Here is a 19,913-nt window from a genome sequence, read left to right as displayed (position 1 = left end):
CTATACTGACCTCCATCAGGTTGCAAATTAAAAATAATTTTTTTCTGCATCTAGCTCTGAAAAAATATTTGGGCTTCTAGCGGTGTGTGGGACTTGGTCTATTAGTCCATCTATACTGACCTCCATCAGGTTGCAAATTAAAAATAATTTTTTTCTGCATCTAGCTCTGAAAAAATATTTGGGCTTCTAGCAGTGTGTGGGACTTGGTCTATTAGTCCATCTATACTGACCTCCATCAGGTTGCAAATTAAAAATAATTTTTTTCTGCATCTAGCTCTGAAAAAATATTTGGGCTTCTAGCAGTGTGTGGGACTTGGTCTATTAGTCCATCTATACTGACCTCCATCAGGTTGCAAATTAAAAATAATTTTTTTCTTCATTTAGCTCTGAAAAAATATTGGGCTTCTAGCAGTGTGTGGGACTTGTTCTATTAGTCCTTCTATACTGACCTCCAGCAGGTTACAAATTGAATATAATTTTTTTCTGCATCTAGCTCTGAAAAAATAGTTGGGCTTCTAGCGGTGTGTGGGACTTGGTCTATTAGTCCATCTATACTGACCTCCATCAGGTTGCAAATTAAAAATAATTTTTTTCTGCATCTAGCTCTGAAAAAATATTTGGGCTTCTAGCAGTGTGTGGGACTTGGTCTATGAGTCCATCTATACTGACCTCCATCAGGTTGCAAATTAAAAATATTTTTTTTCTGCATCTAGCTCTGAAAAAATATTTGGGCTTCTAGCGGTGTGTGGGACTTGGTCTATTAGTCCATCTATACTGACCTCCATCAGGTTGCAAATTAAAAATAATTTTTTTCTGCATCTAGCTCTGAAAAAATATTTGGGCTTCTAGCAGTGTGTGGGACTTGGTCTATTAGTCCATCTATACTGACCTCCATCAGGTTGCAAATTAAAAATAATTTTTTTCTTCATTTAGCTCTGAAAAAATATTTGGGCTTCTAGCAGTGTGTGGGACTTGTTCTATTAGTCCTTCTATACTGACCTCCATCAGGTTGCAAATTGAATATGATTTTTTCCTGCATATAGCTCTGAAAAAATAGTTGGGCTTCTAGCGGTGTGTGGGACTTGGTCTATTAGTCCATCTATACTGACCTCCATCAGGTTGCAAATTAAAAATAATTTTTTTCTGCATCTAGCTCTGAAAAAATATTTGGGCTTCTAGCTGTGTGTGGGACTTGGTCTATTAGTCCATCTATACTGACCTCCATCAGGTTGCAAATTAAAAATAATTTTTTTCTTCATTTAGCTCTGAAAAAATATTTGGGCTTCTAGCAGTGTGTGGGACTTGTTCTATTAGTCCTTCTATACTGACCTCCAGCAGGTTGCAAATTGAATATAATTTTTTTCTGCATCTAACTCTGAAAAAATATTTGGGCTTCTAGCAGTGTGTGGGACTTGGTCTATTAGTCCATCTATACTGACCTCCATCAGGTTGCAAATTAAAAATAATTTTTATCTGCATCTACAGTACCTCTGAAAAAATATTTGGGCTTCTAGCTGTGTGTGGGACTATTTGTATTAGTCCATCTATACTGACCTCCATCAGGTTGCAAATTCAAAATAAGTTTTTTCTGCATCTAACCCAGCCAATAGTTTTGGCCTAATACCACAGTTTGGCCACTCAGCTCTGCTCGGTTATCATCCATTGTTTTTTTGTGCAAACAACTCCAGAGTTGTGAATTAGTTAACCACCAAAATGAGTGGAAAAAGGCCTGCTGCTGGTGGAAAGGGGAATAGGCGTGTTGGGAAGGGGAAAAAAGGTTGTGTCCGTGGGGTAGGTGTTAAAGCAACAGTAACATCTGCAGAAGAAAGACCATCTTCCAGCCAAACTAAAATGTCTACTTCTTTTAGCGGACAATGTGATAAGATCCCTTTCTTACGGCCACGCCAATCGCTACAAATTCCAGATGAGGCACAAAAACAGCAGGTGCTTCAACGGATATCAAGTGCTCCTTTAAGTGGGCTCTCCTCCACATCAACTTCAACATCACAAATACTCCAGTCCTCAAAGGTGTCACCCAAATCGCACTTGCTTCCTCACAGCTCCCAAATCTCCAGCTGCCCGTCTGAGTATGAGGTAGAACAGATGGTTGAGTCTGCAGAGCTGTTTACTCATACTATAGCCTGGGAATCAGAGGTCGACTCCAGCGCTTCTGTGAATCCAGACGAGGAAATGATCTGCACTGATGCCCAGAATCTTTATGAGTCGGATCCAGGACCAGACGCAGAAGGTTCTGACCATAATGTAGACCCTCATTCCCAAACTGTAACTCCTGTTGGTGGAGACAATGAGGAAGACGATGATAAGACTCAAATACCTGATTGGAGTGACAACTTTAGTTTTTTGTCAGGGCAGGAACAGGTTGGCTCTGAGGACGACGGGTGTGATAGCACACAGGGTGATGATGATGAGGTCGGAGATCCCACTTACTGTCAACCCACAGTCAGCCAAGAGATGAGGTCAGCAGAGGAGGTGGAGGAAGATGCTAGTGACGACGAGGTCAGGTTGCGCCTTCCTGGACAGAGACGTAGTACTGGAAGCACGTCAACAACTGCATCCTCAAACACAACTCTGCCTCTCACCACAAGTCGTGGTGGCTCTTCAGGTCGCATGGGTGCTAAGCCTTGCATAGCCTGGGCATTTTTTCAGATCGATAAAGATGACCCAACTCGTGTTATCTGTAACATTTGTCAGCAAAAGCTAAGTAGAGGCCAAAAAATACATAGTTTGAGTACTTCATGCATGAACCGGCACATGGACATGAAGCATAAGTTGCAGTGGGAAGCTCAGTGTGCTACAATGCGGCCTAGCCGGCCGGGCCAATCACCGTCTGCCATATCTTGTGCATCCGCGGCCTCTTCATCCTCTGTGACTGGGGGGACAGCAGTCACACCTGTTTTGGGGCGCAGACCTGCCACCTCTTTACCCGCAACAGCCAGCGTGATTGGCAGGTCATCATTTTCTTTGGAGGTGGTAACACCAGCTGGTGTTGAGCGCTGTCCGACATCGATAGCACCACCTTTGGATCAAGGCAACCTAACATGTCCGCCTGCATCTTCCTCACAGACCGGCAGTTTGCCGGGGACACCCTTATCAACCCCGTCTAAGCACAATAGCCAGCCCTCGGTCCCTCAGATGTGGACAAGTAAAAGACCATTTCCTCCTAGCCATGAGAAAGCTAAGAGGTTGAATTTCACCATCTGCAAGCTCTTGGCTACAGAAATGCTGCCTTTCCGCCTGGTGGACACAGAGGATTTTCGAGACCTTATGTCCGTCGCAGTGCCCCAGTACCAGATGCCCAGTCGGCACTACTTCTCAAAGAAAGGTGTGCCTGCGCTCCACCAGCATGTCGCACACAACATCACCGCTTCTTTGAGAAACTCTGTGTGTGACAGGGTGCATTTCACCACAGACACTTGGACGAGTAGGCATGGACAGGGGCGTTACATGTCACTGACTGGGCACTGGGTAACTATGGTGACAGCAGGACAAGGGGCTGCTGTCCAAGTCTTGCCGTCCCCACGAGTTGTGCGTCAATCCTCTTTATGTCAAAGTTCCTCCACTGCTTCTGCCTCCTCAACCTCCTCTCGGTCTTCCACCTGCACCCAAAGCCTGTCTGGTCATGCCACAAGCTTTCTAACTGCGCAGAAGGGATCCTGCACACCTCCTTACTATGCTGGCAGTAGGGCTCAACGTCATCAGGCGGTTTTTACATTGAAATGTCTGGGAAATGTGAGTCACACAGCTGAGGAGTTGTGGTCAGCTCTGGAGAACCAATTTCATGAATGGTTGTCTCCACTGGACCTGAAACCAGGGAAGGCCGTGTGCGACAATGCTGCAAACCTGGGTGCGGCCCTTCGCCGGGGCAATGTCACACACGTGCCTTGTATGGCTCACGTGTTGAACCTGGTTGTCCAGCAATTTTTAGCCCACTATCCCAGACTAGATGGCCTTCTGCAGAGGGCACGGTCGCTGTGTGCTCACTTCCGCCGTTCGCATCCCGCAGCTCAGCGACTTACATCTCTACAGAAGTCGTTGGGCCTGCCACTTCACCGGCTAAAATGCGATGTGCCTACCCGGTGGAATTCAACTCTGCACATGTTGCAGCGACTGTGGCAGCACCGACAAGCCCTGGTGCAATACGTTCTGACGTATAGCCTGGGCCAACGAGATTCAGAGGTGGGGCAAATCACGCTGGAGGAGTGGTCTCAGATCAGGGACCTATGCACCCTTCTGCACAGTTTTGAAATGGCGACGAAGATGTTTAGTGCTGACGATGCCATTATCAGCATGACTATTCCGGTGATTTACATGCTGGAGCACATGTTAAACAGAATTCGGAGTCAGGTGGTGGCACAAGAGGAGGTGGAGGAAGTAGAGGAGGAGGAGTTGTATGCGGAAGGGCTAACATCTGCAAGGTCCAGACGGTCGGCAGCACCAAGGCGGCAGGCATGTGAGGGTGGGGGAGATGGTTTTACCAGGGCGCATGGTAGCAGCCAAACTAGTGAGGAAGGTGCAGGAGCCCAGGAAGAAGTGGAGGACGAACTGATGGAAGACTCATCAGATGAGGGAGACCTTGATCACATTTCTGTTGTGCGAGGTTGGGGGGAGAGGACAGAGGAAGGAAGCATGATTGTTACCTCGCCACCAACACAACAGGGACTTGGTGCTCCTGGATGCGCAACACACATGAGTGCCTTCTTGCTGCACTACCTGCAACATGACCCTCGAATTGTGAGAATTAGAAATAATCCTGACTACTGGGTAGCCACACTGTTAGATCCCCGGTACAAAAGTAAATTTGCAGAAATTATTCCTGCCATAGAAAGGGATGCACGCATGCAGGAGTATCAGCAGAGACTGTTGCAGAATCTTACATGTGCTTTTCCACAAAATACCAGTGGTGCACGTAGTGAATCTCACAGTTCCAACTTGCCAACCGTGGGACCGTCAAGTGTTCAGCACTCAAACCGTAACAGAACCACAGTATCTGCTGGTAACATCAATTTTGCGGAATCATTTCACCACTTTTTTAGCCCATCCTTTGCAAGGCCACAGGAGACAAGAAGTCTGACACATAGTCAACGCCTAGAGACGATGGTACAGGAGTATCTCCAAGTAAACATTGAAGCCACGACTGTGTCACTGGACCCTTGCTCTTTTTGGGCTTCCAATCTGGATAAATGGCCGGAGCTAGCCGCTTACGCCTTGGAGATCTTGTCATGCCCCGCAGCCAGCGTTCTGTCTGAACGTGTGTTCAGCGCTGCTGGTGGTGTGCTGACAGATAAGCGCACGCGGCTCTCCACTGATAATGTAGACAGACTCACGTTCATAAAGATGAACAAATCATGGATCCGAAACGACTTTTCTACCCCTGTGTCATCCTGGGGAGAGTAAAAGCTTGATGATTGGTTAAAATCACCCTACCAACCGTTTTAAGCTTTCAAATTACTAATCATGTTTATCTGTATCTTGACTGGAAAATAATTTGGGCTTTGTAGCAGTGTGCAGCACTGATCCTATTAGGCCATCTATAATAAGCTTCACCAGATTTAAAATTAAAAATAATTTTTAGCTGCATCTAGCCCGGAAAATAATTTTGGGGCTCCGAGATGCGCAAGACACATAAGTGCCTTCTTGCTGCACTACCTGCAGCATGACCCTCATATTGTCAGAATTCGAAGTAATCATGACTACTGGGTTGCCACACTCTTAGATCCCCCAAACTTTTCGATCAACCTTTTCATTTTAATAAAGACCAAAAAAATGGTCATTTTTGAAATTATAAGCATTAGCAGGTTGTTAGAAACTGAAATCAAACAGTTTTCAACTTAAAACTTTATTCTAGGTGATGTTACATTTTCACATAGGACCCCTTGTTCGAAAGGAGCTTCTGAACTCTCTCGTCCATTGAATTTGTCAGGTTTTGGATGGTTTCTGCTTCAATTGTTTTGCATGAGGACAGAATACCCTCCCAGAGCTGTTGCTTAGATGTGAACTGCCTCCCGCCATCATAGACACTCCTTTTAATGATGCTCCAAAGGTTCTGAATGGGGTAGAGGTCAGGGGAGCATGGGGGTCACACCATAAGTTTGTCCCCTTTTATGCCCATATCAGCCAGAGATGCAGATGTTTTATGTGCAGCATGAGATGGTGCATTATCATGCAGAAAAATGATCTTGCTGTGAAATACACGGTTCTTCTTCTTGAACCATGGCAGGAAGTGCTGTTTGAGAAAATCCACATACATTATGGAGTTCATCTTTAGCGCCTTCAGGGATCCTAAAGGGGCCGACAATCTCTCTCCCCATGATTCCAGCCCAAAACATTACTCCACCTCCTCCTTGTTGGCGCTGTAGCCGTGTTTGCGTGGGGTGTCCATCAACCAGCCATCCTCCACTCCATCCATCTGGACCATCGAGCGCTGCACGGCACTCATCCGTGAACAAAACAGTTTTGAAATCAGTCTTCATGTAATGTTTGGCCCACTGGAGCCGTTTCTGCTTGTGTGAAGTGGATAGAGGAGGTCGACAGGATGGCGCATGCATAGCTGCAAACCTCTGAAGGACCCTTCATCTTGTTGTTCGGGGGACGTTGGAGGCACAAGCAGCTTCAAAAACTTGTCTGCTGCTATGACAAGGCTTTTTTGCCGCTGCTCTTTCAACCTGACGTAATTGCCTGTAGGAAAGAGTCCTCAATTTGCCCTTATCAGCACGCACACGTGTGTACTGTGAATCAGCTACATACTTCTTGATTGCCAAGACACTTCATCCTGATCATCGCACAATGTTGATTGTAGTCATGCCTTGACCTAAACACTCCACAATTTGTTGCTTCTCAGCAGCCGACACATCCTTTTTCTTTCCCATTTTGGCAGAAAATGTAGGCTGCTTAATAATGTGAGAGAGCCTTCTTAAGTAGTCTTGCCTTTCATTGGACACACCTGCCAAACTAATTAGCACAGGTGTCTGCAATTGCTTACAGTGATATAAAGAGCCCTGACACACATCACCATCAATGAGTTTAACTGACAAACAAACAAATTCTTCCCTTATCACTCCTAAACACTTTTTGTATAATAATTTGGAACGCAGTGTACATGTGCTTTTCCACAAAACACCAGTGGTTCACGTAGTGAATCTTACAGTTCTAACTTGCCAACCGTGGTCTGTATGGAGTTGTTCAATAAAGGGCCCAAAATTAAGATAACATAGATGGGAGAGGTCTCTATGAATAGGAATTCCTAAGTATTTGATACCCTGTGAGGGCCAGGCAAAGGGAAAGTTGGACTGGATGGAATCCTATATGGATTTGGGGAGGGAGACATCGAGGGCCTCAGACTTCGCTGCATTGATTTTAAAATTTTACCATGTAACAAAGTGATCTATTTCAGCCATAACAGCATGGATGGATATATGTGATTGAGTGATATATACTAGGACATCATCAGCAAATAGAGAGCACTTGTACTCGGTGCCTCCCACCTCAATCCACCTAATATTGGGGTTATGGCGAATTGATGAGAGCAGGTGCTCCGTCACTAGGATGTATAAGAGAGGGGACAGAGGACATCACTGCCTTGTCCCATTGGTGATTGTGAAAGGTGATGAAAATGTTCTGACGCACCCCCTGGGCCTTGGGACACCCGGAGCCGGACCCTTTTTGGTGGATGCTGGTGGTTGTAGTCTTCGTGGCGGCGACCCAGTTCCGTGGCTCAGGGCGGTCAAACCAGTGGCGGAACTATTTATGTGGTTTTCATGTTTAAATGTCCGACTACGCCACCCGTGGATTGCGGTCAGAGTGAACCGCCGCTACAGGGCAGACCACTGAGGCTGGTGTTGTGGGTGCAGCAGAGCGTAGCATAACTCCCCACGGGAGGAGTATAGCCTCAGGGCAGTGTATGCGGAGGATGGGGGTGATGGTGCAGGGCAGCAGCAGTAACGACACGGAGTCAGTGATGCAGTTCAGGGCCTTTACTCACAGTTCTTATTATCCAGACCACGTCTGCAGGTAACGGCTGCCCACGTCGTACTGTGCTCACCAGGTGAGGGGCTCAGACAACTCCCAGATAACTTTGGAGCACTTCACAGGACCCCCTTTGTGTGTCCTTTGTCTGGCCTTTCTTACCAACACTTCTGTCCGGCTGCCTCGGGCCTCCTCTTGGTAAACTTGGCGCCAGTTTCCCTGACCCTATGTGGTGCCTTCCTAGCGGGTGTAGCGAGGGGCTGCGCCACATAAAATGTCAGAGCCTCCGGTTTCTAGCTGAGGGTCGTTTCCTGCCTCCACTAGTTCGGGGACCGGTCTCCCCCTTTGGCCTGACCCCTCCACGCAGGTGGATTCGGGCGTGCGGTGGCGACTCGCCCGTCCGCACCCCTGGGATCCCTTCATTCCTCGTTCCTGGAGCCTTCTCCGCTCCTCTTCCTTCCTTCTCCCTCTTCCAGGCCTGGGCCTCTGTTACTAGGCCCGCCTCCGGAGCAGAGCTCATGCAGAGCCCCTGCTCCCTGCCACTTCTGCTCAGACTTCTCTGCACTGAACTAAGATGGTGCCCACCTTTTATACTCCCTTCTCAATGCACCCAGGAACTGCTTCCTCCCTGCTCCTGCACTACAGGGTTCCCCTTCCTCAGTGTTCCCTCCCCCCACTCCAGCCAGGGACAGGGACTGTCGTGCCCATCTCAGGGGCATATTGGTCGCCCTGCCCCACGGCAATGTGGTGTAATGCATGCAGGTGTCGGGTCCTGATCCACACTCCATCCTTACCTGAGAGTGAGATATCACACCTCTGGGTGAGGTGCAATACGTCTGTAGCAACCGAGCCCTCAGGGTGCTACAGTTCCATTTATCTTCAGCCTAGGTGACGTATTGCGATACAGGGCAGTGATTTTGGCTATAAAAGGGTCCCCTAGACCCCTACCCCAAGCTTTTTAAGAGAATCATATATGGCGTGCCAGGAGACTCTATGGAATGCTTTCTCAGCATCCAACGAGAGTATCTAATTACAAATTTTTAACTGCATCTAGCCCAGGAAATACTTTGTGCCTAGTAGCAGTGTCTGCTAGTGAGCGGATTATCCCGGCTGTTAAGCAAGCTGCACCACCTGTAGTTTAGACACTTAATTTTTTCAAAGGAAATGCTTCGGGACCATGGGATACTTAGTGAAGAGCATCAGGAGGCACCCCAAGGCATAGGGGCTGGGACTGGCAGTAGGATGCCTTGCGGTGGACAGCCGAGCTCGATCCTTATAAAAGCTTTTTAACTGCAGCAGCTTTAGTGGACGCTACTGGAGCTGGAATTACCGCGGCTGCTGGCATGAGACTTGCCCTCCAATAGATCCTTGTAAATGGATTTAAAGTGTATTCATTCAAATTAGAGAGACAATTTAAATTAAAAAGCTTAGAGCTGCCTCCACCACAGGGGGGCTCGCTCGACCCACCAGCGGACAGGCACCAGTATTGGGAGAGGGGGGCTGGCCGTCAGGGTTCACCGCGGCTCTGGCACAAACCCGGCGACACGGAGGTGGCACGGGCAGGAGCGGACTGGCCGTGTCGGCTTCTCACTTTTTGGATTTTAGAAGAGCATGACATGCCTATATCTGTGTCTCCCCCTCCTTTTACTCCTCCACCTCTTTTATTTTCGCATGACTATATGTACTTGTCACTTTTCCATGTGTTAGTTATGTCTTCTGAGCAGTTTGTCAGCTTTTGGACACCTTTGAAGGTGTTTTCTATGTGTTTCTATGTGTTTTTGTTTGCCTGCCATTGGTTTTAACGGTGTTCGAAGGTGTTCGACGAACAGTTCGACGAACAGGTCGGCGAACACACGGGTGTTCGACGAACCGAACCGAACTCGAAAACTACGGGGGTGGCTCAACACTAATCAGTACTTTATATCAGTATTCGTGAGCCAAAATCAGAAGTGGAACAATCACAGGAAAAATTCTAATAGAAACACGTCACCACTTCTGCATTTTTCATCCACTCTTGGTTTTGGCTTATAAATACTGATAAAACCTAAGATAAAAATAAAATAAGCAAATACCCTGCAGTAAATTAATAAATCGCCATTGTGCATGAAAATAATAAGGGTGCTAACTGCTTAGTTAACATAATTTTGATAAAAAAAAAGTAAAAGTAATCCCCCCACATCAAGGTGACTTTATTTAGGACGGTCATAACTTCTAGTATTAAAACCTCACCATGTGTCTAATGACAGAAATGGAGACCATGATCAGCACTGTCTTCTGTTGCCACGATTGAATCAAAGACAGTGTCTTTTTTATTGCTTCAATGAACATTTATTTAAAAATAAAATATTATGAAAACACTAGTTTACAACAAATGGTTTCGGCTGCTTACAGCCTTCATCAGGTAATAATAAAAATATACTTATCCAACTTTATATCCTCCACCACCAGGCAGTGGGGGGGAATGGAAAGGGAAGCGGGAAAAGGGGGAGGTGAAGAGGACAGGGAGGGGAAAGGTTTAAACATGTGCCTATTTAACCCTTGTGTGACAAAACAGCGTTTCTTCTTAGTCACCCAGACGTCTAAATTCAGGAGAAATACACTATTATCCTTATGTTGACTTGGAATTTATGTGTTTTTCTTTGGTAGGTCAAGAAGGACAGACTATTAATTATGTAAACCTGCATGTTGACACTTGAGCTGATATTTACTGAAACTTATGGTCTGTTATCTCTGGTGACAGGGACTGAGGGTCAACAAACAATGATGTTTACTAAAATGCTGATTACATAGTGTCCCAGGCCAGCTACCTTATTGATTAGCAAAACAGGAGGACAAACTGCAGATCAATTAGATGTTCTAAAAATGTTAGATAAACTCATCTCACCTAATGTTTAAACGAACCGTTGTAAATTATAAAAGGGTTCTCTGCCTCTGTATCAGAGTCTTTTTACGAACACACAACCAAGAGAGACTTGAGGACAGCAAGCAAGCAGGACATATGGCTCCATAAAGAGGTGTAAATACTTGTATGTCAAAAATGACAAAAGTATTCTTGGGGTGATACCTTTATTGGCTAACCAGAAAATATATATATATTTACAAGCTTTCAGAGCACAGAGGCTCCTTCTTCAGGCAAGATTACAAATGAATTCATAAGACAAAAGGCACAGCATTTGAGAGATGTTACAACAAGACATTTGTTCATGAGGTGTAAGTTGTGATGCCTCCTACAGATAAGTTAGGGAGAGCAAATTAGTTTTTTTGTTGCAAAATGAGAGGCCTTGGGAATGTTTAATTATCTGGAGGTGTGAATTGTGTCCATGTAGTGAGTCATAAAGCCAGGTGTTAAGGCCCCGTCACACTAAGCAACGCTACAGCGATCCCGACAACGATACAACCTGTCAGGGATCGTTGCTGCGTCACTATGTGGTCGCTGGTGAGATGTCAAACAGTCAGATCTTCCCAACGACACAGCAACGATGCGGCGACCCGTAACGATCTGTATAACGATGCACGCCTATGTGTTTCTGTGTCTGAGTCGTCAACAAGGTCGTTGGTAAGGTGTAAAACACACCGATGCATGCTACCCAGCGAGGCCTCAACGATCAAAGAAATGTCCAGACCATTCTGACACGACCAGCGATCTCACAGCAGGGGCCTGTTCGCTGCTAAGTGTCAGACGTAGTGATATCGCTACTGAGTTCGCTTTTGCGTCACAAAACTTGTGACTCAGCAGCGATCTCGCTAGCGATCTCGCTTAGTGTGACGGGGGCTTTATATGTAATCCTGTTGTCAGTGAATTGAACATCCTTATCAATTTGAATTCCCAAATTTTTCTTTCTCTGTTGCCCTTGAAGTGACCTTTTAGTATTAAAACTTTTAGATCTTTCATACAGTGTCCCTGGCCAGAGAAATGTTTTCCCACAGGTGTATCCAGTTCATTCTTAATTGTGTGTCAGTGTAAATTCATTCTGGTTTGCAGCCTTTGCATAGTTTCTCCAATATAAACTCCTTCTGGGCACCTTGCACATTGTATCATATACACCACATTGGAGGATGTACATAACACCTGGCTTTATGACTCATTACATGGACACAATTCACACCTCCAGATAATTAAACATTCCCAAGGCATCTCATTTTGCAACAAAAAAAACTAATTTGCTCTCCCTAGCTTATCTGTAGGAGGCATCACAACTTACACCTCATGAACAAATGTCTTGTTCTAACATCTCTCAAATGCTGTGCCTTTTGTCTTATGAATTCATTTGTAATCTGCCTGAAGAAGGAGTCTCTGTGCTCTGAAAGCTTGCATATATATATATATATTTTCTGGTTAGCCAATAAAGGTATCACCCCAAGAATACTTTTGTCATTTTTGGCATACAAGTATTTACATCGATATTCCTGGCTAACACGGTACCACAATATAACTTTGTATTGTGCTCCATAAAGAGGAAAACAGATCTGCTCCTGTGAATATCACTGAACTCTTAGAGACGTTATGAAGAAATCCAGGTTGGGACACTATGGTCAATGTCACAAATAGGATATAGGAATTCATTATTAATTTAGTTAAATCTCATGGGAACCCGCAAACAAGCTCATTTTTCAACAAGATTCTATTTATCTCTAATAAGAATTAGTTGTATAACACTACTCAAATATTTGAACTTGAACTGCCATTATACCCACCCAAAAATGGTGTCCAAATGGACCCTCCAGACTATGAACCACTAGGTCTCAAAACCCTCTGCTCACTGGTGGAGAGCACTACCTGTTTCTATGGAGCAATGCAGCAAGGTCAGTGTCTACAATCATTGTCCAGGGATGTTGGTAGGTGGACGGAGGGAGAGAAATTTAATATCACACAAAACCTAATATGTAATTCTAATTTTGTGATTTACACAATAACCTGTGTCTGTGGTCTTCAATACTTGGGTAGAACCACACAAACTCTTCGGTTAGGCAAGAATGGCCACAGACAGAATGTAAAAAATGGTTTTCTAAAACAAAGTTTGTCCCGACATTTGGTAATGAAACACAATAAAAATGTTGATGTAGTTAAGGTAATACCATTGGAACAAATTAGTATTGACTCAATGAATAGGAAAAAGACTTTAACCCCTTAACGCCCAATGACGGGGATAACCCGTCATGGCAGGATGCTAGTTCGCGCACCATGACAGGTTATCCCAGTCATGACTTTGAACTGTCACTATGTGAAAACACGCAGTGACTATTCATTGCCGACAGCTGTCACAGACAGCTGAGCGGCAGGGTAAGAGTTGAAGGGACCCGTGCCGGAGGTCTGTGCAACCAGATCGCTGTGATTGGTCAGTCAATCTGACTGACCAATCACTGCACGATCGCGCAGGAGAAGCTGAAATATCAGAGTCTCCTGCCCGACCAGTGCCGGAGCTCAGCGCTGCTGATGGCTGTGCTCCTGCACTAACAGCCAGGAGCAGTGACCTGGCGGTTAACTCCCTAACTGCTGCGATCAAGCGTGATCACAACATTCAGGAGGCAGGAAGAGGGATGGGAGCTTCCTCTGCCTTCAGATCAGCGCCCCCCGCGACGTCATGGCGGGGGCCCCGACCGTTGCCATGGTTATCCAAGGTCGTCATGACGACCCCTGAGTCATCAAGCTACAGAAAGCTTCTGAGACCATGCTCACAGCATGGTCTGAGAAGTATTCTACATAGGTATAATGTACTGCAATGCTAATGCATTGCAATACATTATACCTGTGGAAAAAGTGAAAAAAGTGAAAGTCCCCTAATGGGAGTAAGTAAAAAAGTTTAAAAAAAGTGAAAAAAAAATTTAAAAATCTAAAAAAAAATTTTTTTTTAAATAAAAATAATAAAATATATTACACTAATAAATACACATTTTTATTTAAAAAAAAATAAACCAAAAAAGTACATATCCGGAATGACCCGGTCTATGAACTTGTCACACTAGTTAACCCCTTCTGGCAACAGCGTAAAAAAATTAAAACACATGGAAAACTATGCCTTTTCATCATACCGCTGGAAAAAAGTGAAATAAAACGCGATCAAAAAGACAGATGTAAAGAAAAATGGTACCGCTGAAAACATCATCTTGTCCCACAAAAATCAAGCCACCATACAGCTCCATCAGTCGAAAAATTGGGAAGGACTGAGACCAGGCTAATGGACTCCCCGCCATGGGGAACTACATGAATGTAATGTCCAGCTCAAGGAAAAGGGAGGCCATACCCTTATTTGCACAGAGCACAAAAAAACTGAAATAAAAACCTAAAGAGATTAACTGGGATATAAGTTGGTGTGCATGCAAGGTGTATTTATAAATACTGATGTAAAATACTGACCAAATACTGAGTGTGTGAACAAGGCCTAAGGCTGCATTCCCTCAATGAGCTTTTTGGTGTGGTGTTGACGCTATGTATTTTTGGTGAGGTGTTGATGCTAAGTATTTTTACTGCTTCAAAAATGCAGAGTCTTACAATTCCAACTAAGTCGATGGGATTTATAGAAATCACACAACCGCTGAGATTCTTTTTTACACTGTTTAAACTGACCTGTGCTGCATGTTTCAAATCTGCAAAATGTCAGTTTCTCTTGTGGATACACTGAGTTTTACAGTGGGTACAGAAAGTATTCAGACCCTTTTAAATTTTTCACTCATTGTTTCATTGCAGCCATTTGGTATATTCTAAAAAGTTCATTTTTTTCTCATTAAAGTACACTCTGCACCCCATCTTGACTGAAAAAAAACAAATATAGAAATATTTGCCAAGTTATTAAAAAAGAAAAACTGAAATATCACTGGTTATAAGTATTCAGACCCATTGCTCAATAATAAGGCACATGCTGTCCATTTCCTTGTGATCCTCCTTGAGATAATTCTACTCCTTCATTGGAGTCCAGCTGTGTTTAATTAAACAGATAGGACTTGATTTGGAAAGGCAGACACCTGTCTATAAAAGACCTCACAGCTCACAGTGCATGTCAGATCAAATGAGAATCATGAGCTCAAAGGAACTGCTCAAGAAGCTCAGAGACAGAATTGTGGCAAGGCAAAGATTTGGCCAAGGTTATAAAAGAATTTCTGCATTACTCAATTTTCCTAAGAGCACAGTGGCCTCCATAATCCTTAAATATAAGAAGTTTGGGACCACCAGAAGTCTTCCTAGACCTTGCCGTCCAGCCAAACTGAGCAATCATGGGAGAAGAGCCTTGGTGAGAGAGGAAATTTGAACCCCAAGATCACCGTGGCTGAGCTCCAGAGATGCAGTATGGAGATGGGAGAAAGTTCAACAAAGTCAACTATCACTACAGCCCTCCACCAGTCGGGCGTTTATGGCAGAGAGGCCCAACGGAAGCCTCTCCTCAGTGCAAGGCATATGGAAGCATGCATAGAGTTTACTCAAAAACACATGGAAGACTCCCAGACTATGAGAAATAAGATTCTCTGGTCTGGTGAGACGAAGATAAAACTTTTTGGTGATAATTCTAAGCGGTATGTGTGGAGAAAACCAGACACTGTTCATCACCTGCCCAATACAATCCCAACAGTGAAACATGGTGGGGGCAGTATCATGCTATGGGGGTGTTTTTCAGCTGCAGGGAAAGGACAACTGGTTGCAATTGAAGGAAACATGAATGAGGCCAAGTACAGAGATATCCTGGATGAAAACCTCTTCCAGAGTGCTCTGGACCTCAGACTTGGCCAAAAGTTCACCTTCCAACAAGACAATGACCCTAAGCATACAGCTAAAATAACAAAGGAGTGGCTTCAGATCAACTCTGAGACCATTCCTGACTGGCCCAGCCAGAGCCATGCCCTAAACCCAATTAAGCATCTCTGGAGAGACCTGAAAATGGCTGTCCACCAACGTTCACTGTCCAACCTGACGGAACTGGAGAGGATCTGCAAGGAAGAAAGGCAGAGGATCCCCAAATCCTGGTATGAAAAACTCGTTGCATCATTCCCAAGAAGACTCATGGCTGTACTAGCTCAAAAAGGTGCTTCTACTCAATACTGAGCAAAGGGTCTGAATACTTATGACTGTGATTTTTCACTTTTTCTTTTTTAATAAATTTGCAAAAATTTCTACATTTCTGTTTTTTTTTCAGTCAAGATGGGGTGCAGAGTGTACTTTAATGAGAAAAAGAAATGAGCTTTTTAGAATTTACCAAATGGTTGCATTGAAACAAAGAGTGAAAAATTTAAAGGGGCCTGATTACTTTCCATACCCACTGTATGTGCAGATTATCCCATAGAATTGCATTAGATGAAGAAAATCTGCAGGTAAAAACCGCATTAAAAATGCATGTAATCCACACATAAGTATGTCAATCAAGTTTTGTCAAAGCCAAATATCAGGAAGTATCAAAAACAATGCAGCTTTGCTTAAAACATGTTACACCAAAAAAGACAAAAGCTGCAGCATCAAAAATGAGATAAAAACACATGTAAAAACACACTCAACAATTCTATGACAAAACACAAGTAATCTAATTTAGCTAAAAGGGTTGCCCACTCCTATCATAACCTCTTCTTAAACAAAATGCTTGGCCCTGAGAAAATAAAAAAAACTATACTCACATCTTCTCCGTTTCAGCGGTGTCGGCACTTGCTATCCCAGGGCTGTGATGCAGTGGAATGACACTTGATGCCCGGCATCCAATCATCGCTGGCGTCACTGGCCCCTCCTTCGTAAAAACTGAACATGAAGAGGAAGCCAGGGCCGCAGCTGATCTCGGACTTCCTCTTAATGTTCATTTCGACAGGAGGTGGGGACAGTGACGCCAGCACAGATTGGGCTCCGGGCATCAAGTGTCATTCCACCACATCACAGCCCCAGGACCACGAGTCTCAGCACAGCAGGGTGAGTATAGTTTTTTTTTTTTTTTATTGGGCCCAACATTTAGTTCAAAAAAGGGTTGTCCTAATAGTGGAAAACCCCATTTAAGGTACAGAAAATATGCAACATCAAAAATGCATCAAAAGCTCAGTGTGGAAATGTAGCCTTAATCTAAAGATAGCAGCAACAATAAATCTAAAGAAAGGATAGACAATCTTGGCTTCAGCATTTAGGTTTCTTATTTATCCTATTTAGGCCACGTGCACACATTCAGTATTTGGTCAGTATTTTACATCACTATTTTTAAGACAAAATCAGAAATGGGTGAAAAATGCATAAATGGTAGACGTGTTTGTATCATACTTTTCCACTGATTGTTCTTCGCCTGGTTTTGGGTTACAAACATTGTTGTAAAAAACTGACAAAATAATGAATGTGTGACCGTGGCCTTATAGTGACAACGTTAGTACCTTATACTGTATATCCACTTTATCGTGCCTTCATCCAATAGCATCCTTGAGAAACTGGCTCTATTAAGTCAATTTAGGCATCCATTTTCAGCTAAGAAGTTGTAGCATCTTTAGCTGACAGCTTATACGTCTGACAGTAAAGATATTTTTGGTTGTGTAACATACGCATGGGTGTTTATGGAAGACATTGTGCTTACTATTTTAATAATATCTAAGAAAAAATATTTTTAAAGGATTTTTCTTTCTTTATTTTAGACTGTTGACAAATGACCACTCTATACTGTCTATATATTTTGGACTTGTCAGTATGTACACATGAAATTGTCATGAGAATGAAGTCTACAGTACTTGCTTCAGCAATCTGCCTTAATTATTTGATTATTAATTTATTAGAAATGTCAATCAAAGAAAAACTAACAGTTGAAAAAGGTTGCTTATTATTTATGTCAGGATATCGAATAAAGTTATGGTTTAGTTTAAATTTTAGTCAAAGGCATGTAGAAATGTAACAATTAATAACCACATAAAGGATATATAGATCCATAGGTAATTCATAAGGAGTAACCCAAATTATTATAGCCTATATACACTTCCTCCTTACACTATAGTAGTCAATTAATAGGAAATAGTCATCTGTTATTTCATATTATTACTTTATTACAATTATTTAAACACTGCAAACAGAGTAAAAACAAAAAAACAGCCCCTAAAAAATCCCATAAAACCACAAGGGTGGTGCCGATCCACCACTATCTTATTGGCATGAGGTAGTATGTTGTACAAGTTAGCTCAATATACATCAGTATTACCAGCATATATACTGCATAGCATGAATTAGTGCGCTTAGTAAAGTTACGAAGAAGTCTATTATACAGTTCTATCCCTTATAGTACATTGCACAGAATAGCTCGATATACAACAATACCCAAGCACCCCAACGCACGTTTCACGTATGTTGGTACCCCCGAGGAAGCAACATACGCGAAACATGCGTTGGGGTGCTTGGGTGGTGTGGAGATACCGCCATGGCATCTGGTTTGTATTTTTAGCTATTATATATTCGGCTTATGCTGAGGAATATACATGTGTTATTAAATGGTTAATGCTAAACAATATACATAACAATTATGTGGTAATAAATCTGATGGAATTGTGCAATATATTTTGATTGTAACTCAGCCAACTAATTGATTCATATTTTGCATTATACTGTGTGATTATATACAGTACAGACCAAAAGTTTGGACACACCTTCTCATTTAAAGATTTTTCTGTATTTTCATGACTATGAAAATTGTACATTCACACTGAAGGCATCAAAACTATGAGTTAACACATGTGGAATTATATACTTAACAAAAAAGTGTGAAACACCTGAAAATATGTCTTATATACTAGATTCTTCAAAGTAGCCACCTTTTGCTTTGATGACTGCTTTGCACACTCTTGGCATTCTCTTGATGAGTTTCAAGAGGTAGTCACCGGAAATGGTTTTCACTTCACAGGTGTGCCCTGTCAGGTTTAATAAGTGGGATCTCCTGCCTTATAAATGGGGTTGAGACCATCAGTTGTGTTGTGCAGAAGTCTGGTGGATACACAGCTGATAGTCCTACTGAATAAACAGTTAGAATTTGTATTATGGCAAGAAAAAAGCAGCTAAGTAAAGAAAAACGAGTGGCCATCATTACTTTAAGAAATGAAGGTCAGTCAGTCGGAAAAATTGGGAAAACTTTGAAAGTGTCCAAAAGTGCAGTTGCAAAAACCATTAAGCGCTACAAAGAAACTGGCTCACATGAGGACCGCCCCAGAAAAGGAAGACCAAGAGTCACCTCTGCTTCTGAGGATAAGTTTATCTGAGTCACCAGCCTCAGAAATCGCAGGTTAACAGTAGCTCAGATTAGAGACCAGGTCAATGCCACACAGAGTTCAAGCAGCAGACACATTTCTTCAACAACTGTTAAGAGGAGACTTTGTGTAGCAGGCCTTCATGGTAAAATAGCTGCTAGGAAAACACTTCTAAGGACAGGCAACAAGCAGAAGAGACTTGTTTGGGCTAAAGAACACAAGGAATGGACATTAGACCAGTGGAAATCTGTGCTTTGGCCTGATGAATCCAAATTTGAGATCTTTGGTTCCAACCACCGTGTCTTTGTGCGACGCAGAAAAGGTGAACGGATGGGCTCTACATGCCTGGTTCCCACCGTGAAGCATGGAGGAGGAGGTGTGATGTGTGGGGGGTGCTTTGCTGGTGACACTGTTGGGGATTTATTAAAAATTGAAGGCATACCGAACCAGCATGGCTACCACAGCATCTTGCAGCGGCATGCTATTCCATTCGATTTACGTTTAGTTGGACCATCATTTGTTTTTCAACAGGACAATGACCCCAAACACACCTCCAGGCTGTGTAACGGCTATTTGACCAAGAAGGAGAGTGATGGGTTGCTACGCCAGATGACCTGGCCTCCACAGTCACCAGACCTGAACCCAATCAAGATGGTTTGGAGCGAGCTGGACCGCAGAGTGAAGACAAAAGGGCCAACAAGTGCTAAGCATCTCTGGGAACTCCTTCAAGATTGTTGGAGGACCATATCCGGTGACTACCT

The sequence above is a fragment of the Phyllobates terribilis genome, unplaced genomic scaffold (genome assembly GCF_046119375.1).
Source record: "Phyllobates terribilis strain yellow unplaced genomic scaffold, ASM4611937v1 Scaffold_13__5_contigs__length_258822181, whole genome shotgun sequence".
Taxonomy (NCBI): Eukaryota; Metazoa; Chordata; class Amphibia; order Anura; family Dendrobatidae; genus Phyllobates; species Phyllobates terribilis.
Note: the sequence above shows the minus strand (reverse complement) of the source record.